Below are 13,201 nucleotides of genomic sequence, written 5' to 3' on the forward strand. Positions count from 1 at the left end.
AGGGTCAGTATAATTTTTTTCAGTGTTTTTTCTTTTTATCAGCTATTTTGCATTTAAAATGAAAATTGTAAATGTTTGAAATAAAGAAGTTCTAAAAAATATGCCTGGGAGATAATGATGCTTTGGCGCCTGGGTCCTTTCAAGGAAAGACTTGCATGGTTACTCGGGGAAAGGGGTGAAGAAACATGGGTTTAAAGTCAAGGAGAACCATTTGGGGGGTGAACTTTTCCTTAATGCAGGATTAAATTACCTCTGGAAAAAAATCAGGTGAGTTTAAGAAATGAGTTGCAATTTCTCAAAGACTTTCATTTTGAAAGTTATTTCCCCAAAGGAGCCCTGGGCTTTCTGGAAAGGGCGTAGGTGCTTCGGCCTTTTTTACATCATTATCAGGTGATGGAGCTGGGGGGAAGGAAAAGGAAGGGCCATTATTCATCAGAAGACTGTTTATTGAACAGGGGTTGTTAACGGAATCACAAGTCAACCCTGAACCTCTCCATCATCAGGCTGCATCTGTCCCCTGTTGAAAAGGATCTTCCATAAACCTTGGGACACTGCCATCCCAAATCTTCCAAACAGAGGAAAGCCTTCATGTGGATGCTCTGTGGATAAGAGTTGCTGTGTAAACAGTTCAGGGCTGGGGAGGAGGAAACTGCATGGAAACCTGGAAATTGTGTAACTCAGTCCGAAAGCTGAAGTGCCAGGCCCTGCTGCGCAGCCCCCCAACCCCTGGGGAATCAAAAGAAAGCCACACGACCGACCACACCTATGGGGCCCATCCTTGAGGATGCCACGGTTTCTTGCGAGGTTGGTCCCTGTCTTGCAGAGAGTGACGCAGGAAACAGATGTCCCATGGTGGCTTGGCTGTGTGGACCCCACAGAGGGTGTGGGAGTGAGTAAAAGGAGCAGGAAATGGAAGAGGGTGGGCCCCCCTCTTCACCGCATCACTGTTAGGTTGGTAAGGCTATGGTGCTCTTTCCAGAAGAGAGAAATGAGAGAGCAGATGGGGGATCCTGTAGAGAATGGCAAGGAACACTCAGTTACTGGAACGACCACTAAGGAAACTGCTTTCCTTATTTTTTGATGCAGAAGGACACCAAACCTGCCCCGTGTCTGTGAGAAGCACAGGCCAGAGGCAGGAACTATGGTGCCTTTCTGCATGGCAGAAGCGTGCTGTTGGAAGGCCTGAAGCTGGTCCGAGCAGCCAAGGGCTGGGCTGGGCCTGGCAGCCTCTCAGGCAGGGTAGTGGCCAGGTGGGCTGGCTGGGTGAGCTGACCGAGTGGTTATATCATGTAAACAGTCCTGAGCAGGGGAGCCAGCCCCACATGACCCTTCAGATACTGACTACCCCCTGGTCCCTCTGCGAAACTTCTGGTCTTCTTGCTGATGTGTGTTACTTAAAACAACCTTAGAACAACCTCAGCCACATCTTATTTCACACCAGCAATTTTCAGTGACTATCCAAACATGAGTACAGTGAGATTTTTCAGTAAGATCCCGAAACACTCGCGCTATGGGAATATGCAGTATTCAATTAGGCTGTTTCTTTTTCTCAGGTAACTTCAAAATGCTTAGTAAGGCTGCCGAATGTCCACAAAGGAAATAGTTTATCGTGTGATGAGAAGCTGCGTTTTATTTTTTTTTGAAAAATTTATTTTATTGAAGTATAGTTGATTTGCAATGATGTATTAATTTTTACTGTACAGAAAAGTGATTCAGTTATATATATACACATACTTTTTCATTTTCTTTTCCATTATGGTTTATACAGAATATTGAATATAGTTCCCTGTGCTGTATAGGAGGACCTTGTTGTTTATCCATTCTCTATACATATTAATAATAGTTTGCTTCTGGGAATTCCCTGATGGTCCCATGGTTAGAACTCTGATTTCACTGTGGAGGACCCAGGTTGGGGAACTAAGATGCTTATTCCAAACTCCCAATCCTTCCTTCCCCCACAACCTTCTCCTTTGGCAACCACAAGTCCATTTTGGTAAAGCGTCTGCCTACAATGTGGGAGACCTGGGTTCGATCCCTGGGTTGGGAAGATCCCCTGGAGAAGGAAATGGCAACCTACTCCAGTACTCTTGCCTGGAGAATCCCATGGATGGAGGAGCCTGGTGGGCTACAGTCCATGGGGTCGCAAAGAGTCAGACACGACTGAGCGACTTTACTTCTTCATGATTTTTTTAAAGAATGAAATTTATCGGGAGGACAGTTGAATTCTATTTTGTTTTTTATTTAATTAATTTTGGGGGCCATGCTGAATGACATGTAAGATCTTAGGGCTCTGACAGGGACTGAACTCCACAGTGGCAGTAGCACACAGTCTTAACCGCAGGGGTAACAGGGGAGTCCCCTATTTTGGTTTTTAAATGCATATGCTGAACAGTGAGGGTTCTGAAATGATGAAATGTACCATTCAGTGTAACTGGGACATTCTAGGGTCTGTCCCCAGTGACTGATGAAGGGAGGGGGGAAAGGTGGAGGAGGACCGTGTCAGCAGCACCTGCTCGTGTGGACAGTGTGTTCATTGCCCTGCAGGGCACAGGTACACGTGGTGTACACTAGAGTCACCACAACCAGCAGGGCTTCCAGATCGGTCTGGAGGAGGTGGTGCCGGACCCCGAGGGTGACTGTGGACCCAGATTGTTTCTATGAGGAGGTGGGTGCTCTGGGGCCCCAGATTTCAGGCGATCATGTCTGTGGATGGGTCCAGGAATTACAAGACGCCCAGGCTTCAACCCCAGACCCTCCAGATCACAAAAGTGGGCATCTGTTTACATGGGTGTAAGGTGCTCAGTTTCTCCTGCTGTGCCGCCAGCTCTGAGGGTCTCTGTGAGGGAGACTGCAGCGTGGGAGACGAGGTTCTATGGTAACACGTTACTGGGGGCCTAAGCAGGGGACAAAACCTGTGGACAGCAAAGAGCTACACCACTAGCCTGCTGGTTATCCAGAAGGTCACCATCCCTTTTTGGTCAAGATGGCATATTAAGATTAGCTAATAATAATGACAGCTGTTTATGGACCCTCCCCATGTGCTTCACAAATAGGGTATTCTTTCTCATCCTAATGAGAGGTAAGTGTTTTCACCAGTTTACAGATGCAACCACAGAGGCTCATATTGGCGAAGATAGTGGTCTAAGACTCCTGAGCTGGGGAAGAGGCTGAACTAGACCCTAAACCTGGGTCTGCTTGACCCCAAGCCAGTGCTCTTTCCCTTGCTGTGTGGCCCTTCAGCCCCTGGTGACCGCCAGGATGGGCCTACCTTTCCACCCCCTTTCCCAGGCTAGGTGCTCTGCCCCTGTGCTGGGTGGGGGCCCGGCCCACTCACCCTCATGGGGAGATGGCCCTGGAATCTTCATCTGGTTTATCACATGTATCAGCACGGAAGCCGAGACCCTGGGAGTCTGAGCTATGAAGGTGTGTCCCTGAGGCCACCAGACCTCAGCGATGCTCACAAAATAGGAGCCGCAGAGGAGATGGGCCGCAGAGGCGGGGGCAGCAAATAGCTCCTTACGGTTAATGATCCTTTATCAGAAACCAAACCACTTCCCCTCCTTCTGTATCAGTCCCATATCTTTTCCTCTGAACTCTGAGTAATTTATCTGGTGTTCTGTTGCTTCCTTGGTGTGTATTTTAATGTTTGTTGTTCAGTCGCTAAATCATGGCTAAGTCTTTAAGATACCTGGACTCTAGCCCACCAGGCTCCTCTGTCCATGGGATTTCCCAGGCAAGAATACTAGAATGGGTTGCCATTTGCTTCTCCAGGGAATCTTCTGGATCTAGGGATCAAACCCTCTTCTCTTGCATGTCCTGCATTGGCTGGCAGATTCTTTACTACTGTGCCACCAATACTTGAATGAACTACCTTGAAATCCCCAAAATGTGCTTTATTTATGGCATGAGAACTTTCTTATGTCCACTGTGTCTGAAAGGGTGAATGATCACCATGCTGGAAGAGGTGGTTCTCTCTGGGCTGAGTCCTTCAGAGGATGTTTACTCCATCACCATGCCAGGATGTAAGAGGAACCAATCCCTTCCCAAAGATGCTGTCAGTTCACTCACTGAGCCAGGCAATTAGGAAGCAAATGCTCTTGCTGTCTCCAGGAGCCAAGTGACTAATCTAGTCTAGGGAGTCAGGGAAGGAAGGGACAGGGAAAGTGAAAACAGGAGGGTTCCAGGGGGAAGGGGTGGCCTAGGGAGGCTGACGGTGCAGGGCCTGAGGTGAGTCCTGCCTTGGACATACAATGTGCAGAGCAATTTTTCGACATTCTAAGAGCCTTAGGAAGCTGCTGAAGACCAGATTTGTTCCTTCTTTTTCTTTTATGCATATTAAAAATTTTTTTCATGAGCCTGTATGTGTTTTACAGTTAGAAAGCTTTTCATTAAACCGTTATAATCCCTCTATTTTGGAATAGTGCAACCAGGTTGGACTGCCTATAAAACATTGTTAAAGAGTGCAAGAAGTAGGTGGGGATCATAGATAAAGCAAAACTGACTATGAGACAGTAACTGTTGAAGTTGAGTAAACCTTTTAAAAGCACTGACATTCTCCATTTTAAATGTGCAAGGACTTTAGGGGGAATGCTTCACTTGCAAACGTACCATTTAAAATATTGCAAGTAGGGACTTCCCTGCTGGTGCAGTGAATAAGAGTCCACCTGCCAGTGCAGGGGACATGGGTTTGATCCCCGGTCAGGGAAGATGCCACATGCCTCAGAGCAACTAAGCCTGGGTGCCACAAGTACTGAGCCCCCATTCCAGAGCAAGCAAGCTGAAACGAATGAGGCCCCCACGCTCCACAGCTTCTGAAGCTGCTATGCCTAGAGCCTGTGCTCAGCAGTAAGAGAAGCCCCACCTTACCACAATTAGAGAAAACCCTCGTGCATGCAACAACAAAGACCCAGAGCAACCAAAAAAAAAAAATCAAAAATGAATACGAACACATCTTCCTCAACTATCTTTTAATGTAAACCACAGTTCTCATTTGTTCACAGTACACTGCTTGATACTTTGACTACTTGGCTTGGCTTTTTTTTTTTTTTTTTAATTGAAGTATAGTGGATTTACAATGTTGTGTTAGTTTCAGGTATTCAGCAAAGTGACTCAGTTTTATATATATATTTTCCATTTTAGATTATTATAAGAAACTGAATATAATGTGCTATATAGTAAGTCCTTATTGTTTATCTCTAGCAGTGTGTATGACTATTATATGTAAGATAGATATTAACATCCTAAACTCTTAATTTACCCCTCTACTCACCCCGTTGGCTTTTATGTGCATAGATGATATCTCTTTCCTTCAGTTCATCCAAACTGGTAATCTTGTTTATTTATACACACAAATCAGAAAGCAGTAGGAACCATGTAAATCAGTGAAGTTAGAACACACCTTCACACCATACACAAAAATAAACTTAGAATGGCTTAAAGAAGCCAATAGGAATCATTGAAAAACTGTCATATAGGAAGTGCCTTAAGTCTGAATTGAGATGATAACCGTGACTCACAACAAATGATTCACAATATGAGGGAAGTCATCCTGGTGCTACTTGTGGACTCTGGGAATGATCTCCATGCTCAGAGTCTCCTTAATATATAATTGCATGTTCATTATCAGAGCTTAACTTGTCCTGAAGGACTTCAGGCTACCAGATCCACAGATGGAGCCTCTCTTCAGCACGGAAAGAATGCCCAAGCCCAGGACATGACCCGTCAGACCCAGCACAGGGTGGTCCAGGAGGTGGACCTAATTCCCATTTCCCCCGCCTGTGTCCATGTGGCTCACCTGTGGGGAGAGAACTCACTGATCACCCATGACAACCTGGATGTCCAGTCTGCTAGGTGCATTTTCCCTGTAAGATAATACAGACTGGAATTTTTTTTTTTTTTAACTGAGGTGAAAGACATAAAGAGGAGGGCATGCAACCCACCCCAGTATTCTTGCCTAGAGAATCCCATGGACAGAGGAGCTGGATGGGCTAGAGTCCATGAGGTCAGAAAGAGTCAGACAGGCCTGCATGCAAAAGGCATAGAATCTGCGGCCTTACCCGTTGCTGACTGTAGAGTTCAGTAGTGTTAAGCACATTCATATTGCTGTGTAAACAACCTCCAGAATGTTTTCACCTTGCAAAACTGAGACTTTATACCAGTAAACAACAGCTTCCACGTCTCCCCTCCCCCCAGGCCCTGGCAATCACCATTCTATTTTTTGTCTCCATGAATCTGACTACTTTCAGTTCAGTTCAGTTCAATCGTTTAGTCGTATCTGACTCATTTCAGCCCCATGGACTGCAGCACCCCAGACCTCCCTGTCCATCACCAACTCCTGGAGTTCACTCAAACTCATGTCCATTGAGTCGGGGATGCCATCCAACCATCTCATCCTTTGTCATGCCCTTCTCCTCCTGCCTTCAATGTTTCCCAGCATCAGGGTCTTTTCCAGTGAGTCAGCTCTTCTCATCAGGTGGCCAAAGTACTGGAGTTTCAGCTTCAACATCAGTCCTTCCAGTGAACACCCAGGACTGATCTCCTTTAGGATGGACTGGTTGGATCTCCTTGCAGTCCAAGGGACTCACTCTCAAGAGTCTTCTCCTGCACCACAGTTCAAAAGCATCAATTCTTCGGTCCCAGGTACCTCATATGATTGGAGTCACACCGTATTTGTTTTCCTGTGTCTAGCTTAGCATAATGTTCTCAGGGTTCATTCATATTGTAGCATGTGTTAACATTTCCTTCCTTGTTAAGGCTCAGTAATATTTCATTGTACATAAATACACTGCATTTTCTTTATCTACTCATCCACCCGTGGACGTTTGTGTGGCTTACTCTTCTTGGCTTTTGTGAGCATTTTTTTTTTTAAACTTTATTTTTCACTTGCTAAGTAACATCAGTTGGCTAGTTTGTTACTCTTTGCCTCGTTAGTCAAAGGTGAAGAATTCCAGGTATAATCTCTGAAAGGGAAGGGAAGTACATACATACCCTGGGGATAGTGCAGGTTTGGATCTGGACCACTGCAATAAAGCAAATATCACAGTGAAGCAAGTCATGTGTATATTTTGGTTGACCAACGCATATAAAACTTATGCGTGACTATACTGTAGTCTTTTAAGTGTGCAATAGCATTATGTCTAAAAATGTACCTACATTAAAAAACACTTTATTGCTGAAAAATGCTAACCATTATCTGAGCCTTCAGTGAGTGGTACAGTCTTTGCTAGTGGAGGGTCTTGGCTTGATGTCGATGGTGCTACCTGGTTAGGGTGGTGGTTGCTGAAGGTTGGAGTGGTTGTGGCAATTTCCTAAAATGAGACAACAATGAAGTTTGCCACATTGATGGACTCATCCTTTCATGAAAGATTTCTCTGTAGCATGCAGTGTTGTTTGATAGCTTTTTACCCACAGGAGACCTTCTTTCCAAATTGGAGTCAGTCCTTTCAAATCCTGCCATTGGCTTATTAACTAAGTTTATGTAATATTATAAATTTTTTACTGTCATTTCAACAGTCGTTGCAGCTTCCTTGCCAGGAGTAGAAGAAACATCTATATCTGAAGAAACTAACTTCTCTGCTCATTCTTAAGAAGCATCTCCTCATCCACCAAAGTTTAAGAAAAAGTTTTATCAAAGTTTTATAAGATTGTAGCAATTCAGTCATACATTCAGACCCTGCTTCTAATTCTAGTTCTCTTGCTGTTTCTACCACATCTGCAGTTACTTTCTCCCCTGAAGTCTTGAGCCCTTCAAAGTCATCCTTGAGGGTCTGAATTCACTTCTTCCAAACTCTTGTTAATGTTGATATTTTGACCTCTTCCCCGCAAACCACAAATGTTCTTAACTGGCAACAAGACTGACGAATCCTTTTCAAAAGCTTTCCAATTTCCTTTGCCCAGATCCATCAGAGGAATCACTATCTACGACGGCTCGAGTCTTACGAAATGTATTTCTTAAAGACAAAGACTTGAAAGTTGAAATCACTCCTTGAACCATGGGCTGCAGAATGGGTGTTGTGCTCTCAGGAGTAAACACTAATCTCACTGCGCATCTCCATCAGAGCTCTTAGGTGACCAGGTACATTGTCAATGGGCAGTAATATTTTGAAAGGTATCTTTTTTCCTGAGCAGGTCTCAACAGTATGTTTAAAATATTGAGCAAACAATGTTGTAAATAGATGTGCTCTCATCCAGGCTTTGCTGTTCCATTTATAAAGGAAAGGCAGAGTGGATTTAGCATAATTCTTAAGGCCCTTAGGGTTTTTGGAATGGTAAATGAGCATCAGCTTCAAGTTACCAGCTGCATTAGCCCCCAACAAGAGTCAGCCTGTCCTTCGAAGATCTTAATCGAGGCATTGACTTCTCTCTAGCTATGAAAGTTCTAGATGGCATTTTCTTCCAATGGAAGGCTGTTTTATCTACACTGAAAATCTGTTGTTTAGTGTAGCCAGCTTCATTAGATCTTAGCTAGATGTTCTGGATAACTTTCTGTAGCTTCTACATCAGCACTCGCTGCTTCATCTTGTACTTTGATATGCTAGAGATAGCTTCTCTTCTTAAACCCCATAAGCCAATCTCTGCTAGCTTCAAATTTTTCTTCTGCGTTCTGCAGCTTCAGCACTTCTCTCAGCCTTCACAGAACTGAAGACAGCTCTGGATGAGGCTTTGACTTAAGAGGATGTGGTGGCTGGTTTGGTCTTTTATCCAGACCACTCAAACTTTCTCTGTATCAACAATGGGACTGTTTGACTTTATCATTTGTTTGTTCACTGGAGTAACACTTTCTTTCAAGAACTTTTCACAGCTTGGCTGACTGGTGCAAGAGGCCTAGCTTTTGACCTATCTCGGCTTTAGGGGTGCCTTCCTCACTGAGCTGAATCATTTCTAGCTTTTGACTTAAAGTAAGAGACTCTTCCTTTCACTTCAATTCTTCAGAGTTCATTGTAAGTTTACTATTAGGCCTAATTTCACTATTGCTGTATTTAGGGGAAATGTGAGGTCTGAGCGGGTGATGGGGGAATGGCCAGCCATGAAGCAGTCAGAACACACAATGAAGTCAAAGAGTTGCTCAGTCATGTCTGACTCTTTGGGACCCATGGACTATAGCATGCTAAGCTCCTCTGTCCGTGGAATTCTCCAGGCAAGAATACTGGAATTGGTAGCCATTCCCTTCTCCAGGGGATCTTCCCAACCCAGGGACTGAGCCCAGGTCTCCCACATTGCAGGCAGATTCTTTGCCATCTCAGCCACTAGGGAAGCCCCAGAACACACCATATTTATTTTAAAAAATATAAAAAAACAATCGTTGGCAGCCCTGGGTCTTGGTTGCTGCATGAAGGCTTTCGCTAGTTTCAGTGAGCAGGGGCTTCTCTCTGTGCACAGGTTTCTCACTGCAGCGGCTTCTCTTGTTGCCGAGCATGGGCTCTAGGAGCTCGGGCTTCAGTAATTGGGGTTCATGGGCTCAGCTGACCTATGGCATGTGGAATTTTCCTGGACCAGGGGTCAAACCCGTGTCCCCTGCTTTGGCAGGCAGATTCTTAACCGCTTCTCACCAGGAAAGTCCAACACTTATTAAGTTCACCGTCTTAGACAGGTGCCTAGTTCATGGCACCAGCAAACAATCACAACTGTAATGTCAAACATTACTGATCATCATAACAAATATAACGAACAGCTTTGAAGTATTGTGAGAACCAGCAAAATGTGACACAGAGACAGGAATTGAGAGGATGCTGTTGGAAAAATAGCACTAAGATTGCCAGAAACCTTCGGCTTGTAAAGATCGCAGCATTTGTGAAGCGCAGTAATATGTCTGTCTGCTACTGCTGCTGCTAAGTCACGTCAGTCGTGTCCGACTGTGCGACCCGATAGACGGCAGCCCACCAGGCTCCTTCGTCCCTGGAATTCTCCAGGCAAGAATACTGGAGTGGGTTGCCATTTCTGTCTAGGTAGAGCAATTAAGAGCCACTCCAGAATTAGCCCTGGACTGCACTCAGTTCAGTTCAGTTGCTCAGTCGTATCCGACTCTTTGCGACCCCATGAACCTCAGCACGCCAGGCCTCCCTGTCCATCACCAACTCCCGGAGTCCACCCAAACCCATGTCCATTGAGTTGGTGATGCCATCCAGCCATCTCATCCTCTGTCGTCCCCTTCTCCTGCTTCCCCCAATCCCTCCCAGCATCAGGGTCTTTTCAAATGAGTCAGCTCTTCGCATCAGGTGGCCAAAGTATTGGAGTTTCAGCTTCAACATCAGTCCTTCCAGTGAACACTCAGGACTGATTTCCTGTTGGATCTCCTTGCAGTCCAAGGGACTCTCAAGCCTTCTCCAACACCACTGTTCAAAAGCATCAATTCTTCGTGATAGTATGGGCTATCACTTACTACCTGACTGATTCAGTGTTTATCTGAAAAACGAGGCTACATCTGGTTCACTGCCTTGTGGAGGATTAAAGTGGAATAATATAGCATGGAAAGCATTTGTTCAGGAGCACGCCTGGTGTACAGCAAGAGTTTATTCTCATTATTTCCAACGTGGCCTTTCACAGACAGAATCCAAGCTCAACAGACCAAAGCCTGGGCTGTTGGAAACAATATGCTCAACTTGATTTCTGAAAACAAGTACTCAATTGCTCTGCTGACTGGGGGAGGTGAACATTTCTCAACCCAAACTCCCATTTCTGTTCACACAGATGGGAAAAAACAATGAGCACTTATACCACCTGGTGGCAATTTATATAAATGTTCCATGTAGACACAGACTTTGATAGCCTTCTTCTAGAATCTCAAGTGAATTTGGGTTTCTAAAGAGCTGCTTCCAATGGCAGCTCTCAGCCATGGCTGGGTATGGAAATCACCTGGTAGAGGCTGAAAAACAGATTCACAACAGACGAAAGCTCCATGCCCCACAGATGGGCTGGGCACATGCATAAGGACGACAAAGATAAAAAGCAAAAGCAAAGCCACAACTCAGATACCTCGTCAGGGGCAAAGACAAATGAACAACTGCCTACTCGAGAAGAGGACTGAGGAAATGGAAGAGGAAAGCTTCAACAACAAGTGTGGTTGTTTATTTAGGAAGGAAAACATCGAGCTTTCAAGCTGAACTGGGAAAAAAAATTACGGTCACACCAGCTAGTTATGTTTACCTGTAGTTTGTTTACACATTTCATCAATAATGATTGCAAATGAAACTTCTGACTCTCCCTGCTATGGCAGAAAAGTGTTGTTTTTTTTGTTTTAATGAAGGGAGGTGATTCTCAAAACTAATTGACTCAAGCAGAAACACAGACTTTTTTGGAATAATGTTTATTTAAAGTTACATTTCAGAGTAAACCATCTTCAGGAGGGCATGCAGCTTATGTTGGCTACTGCAATACATCCAGAAATCTTAATAAAATCCTTCTGATATACTATAAATTACTAAAGTACTATAGATAGGCACCTGTATTACATACAATCTTCAAATATTTTCAAAACTTAACATTATGTATTAGTTGATACTTAAAATGTTAAGGCCCCAGACAAAGTAACTGAATGGTTAAGATTGTGACAAAAATGAGGTGCTTGTCTCCATGACCTTTTGCCAGCATATTCATTATGAAACAATTTCAGATTCTAAACGTCATGATCCAGCGATAGTCCAGGGGACTCCTGACGATGGCTGTATTAGGTTGCAAATCACCTTTCCTGTGGAAGGGGCAGATTTCAAGATGGCAACTGCTGTGTCATCATTTTCCTGCTAAGGACCGTATCAGAAATCCTTCAGAAAACCCTGCCCTAAATGCGCTTTGTTTTCCCACTGCAGTTTTCCTTCTCTCCATTAGATGGCAGTAACACACCATCATTTTCTTCCTATAGGGTCAGAAATTAAGGTAAGAAAACTTAAGGTTCACTGCAGGCCAAGTTTCTCCAAGTTAACGGGGTACAAAAATTGGAGAAGACAATAAAGAAGAGTGATTCTAAATATATCACAAGGCCAAGATAGTGCTGGTTGTGGGAAATAAGAGACAACTAATGAATAAAAGACATCTGTGAGGAAGGTATCAAAGAAATTCTGCTAAATGTTGTATTAAAAGGATCAGGAGAGAAGGGAAATGAAATATATACCCCCTAGACTGAAGGAAAAATGAGCCATTAACCTTTGACTAAAAAAGGACATTTTAATAGACTAGAAAAGCTACTCTCATTTAAAAAGCAACTGAAGAATGTCTCAAATGCTCAGCTGTTCTTCTGAATTAAGTATTAAGATTTACTAACAGTGGCCATTAACAGAGTAATTACATAGTTAAGGTGACCCAATTAAAAAATATGGACTATTTTCCCACCTATCTCAAAAACATCTGGCTGGCCCTATAAATTATCTGCCCACACTCCCCACCCTGTGGCAGAGGTCAATAAACGAGTAACTATTCAGCAAAACAGGGAGACATAAAGCAGCAAAGAATAAAGGCTCTTTTGATATATACTTCTTAAGAAAATACTTTGAAAAAAAAAAAAAAAGAAAATACTTTGGATAACTAAAAAGGATGGTTCCATCCCCAGAACAGAGTAGGCATATCTGTATTTACCTTTTTGGACATGTATCAACATTTCTCTTTTATTCCTATTTATTTAAATATACCAATTGCAGTGGCTGAAATTCATCCTGATTTAAAAAAAAACAAAACTGCGGCAGCAAATAGAAATGTCCCTTCACTGTCTGTCCTCAGAGGCCTGAAAGGAGACAATGAGATAAACCCATCTTGTAACATGCAGCAAAGCGTTTTTTAGAAACAAAGTGTGATAAAGAGGAAAGGATAGTCGTAAAAAGCTCCATGGATGCTAAAATTCAAGGCAAACGAGTACAAATTTGTGAGAAGACACTGTTCTCTCCAGAAAGAATCAGAAAATATTTCAGGAGACTGAATGAACTCAAGAGAATGAAGACCACAGGAGAACACTTGTATCAGGACCAAGTGACAAAAAGGCACAAGCATTCAGAGCTCAGAGAGACATGTCACAAGGCTTCAGATCAGCTGGCCCCCGGAGGCTTAACAAGGAAGCCATTAGGGACACCCTGCTGGGCCTAATTGTTTTTAGAACATATGGTACTTTGTGCCACCACCCAGCTGTGAACTCCCTGGCTTTTGTCAGCTCCTGTCACAACTTCAGGAAGAAAATAGTAGCTTATCCCCCCCTTCTACTAATTTACTGTGTTTCTTCTTC

The sequence above is a fragment of the Ovis aries genome, chromosome 1, assembly GCF_016772045.2.
Source record: "Ovis aries strain OAR_USU_Benz2616 breed Rambouillet chromosome 1, ARS-UI_Ramb_v3.0, whole genome shotgun sequence".
Classification (NCBI taxonomy): domain Eukaryota; kingdom Metazoa; phylum Chordata; class Mammalia; order Artiodactyla; family Bovidae; genus Ovis; species Ovis aries.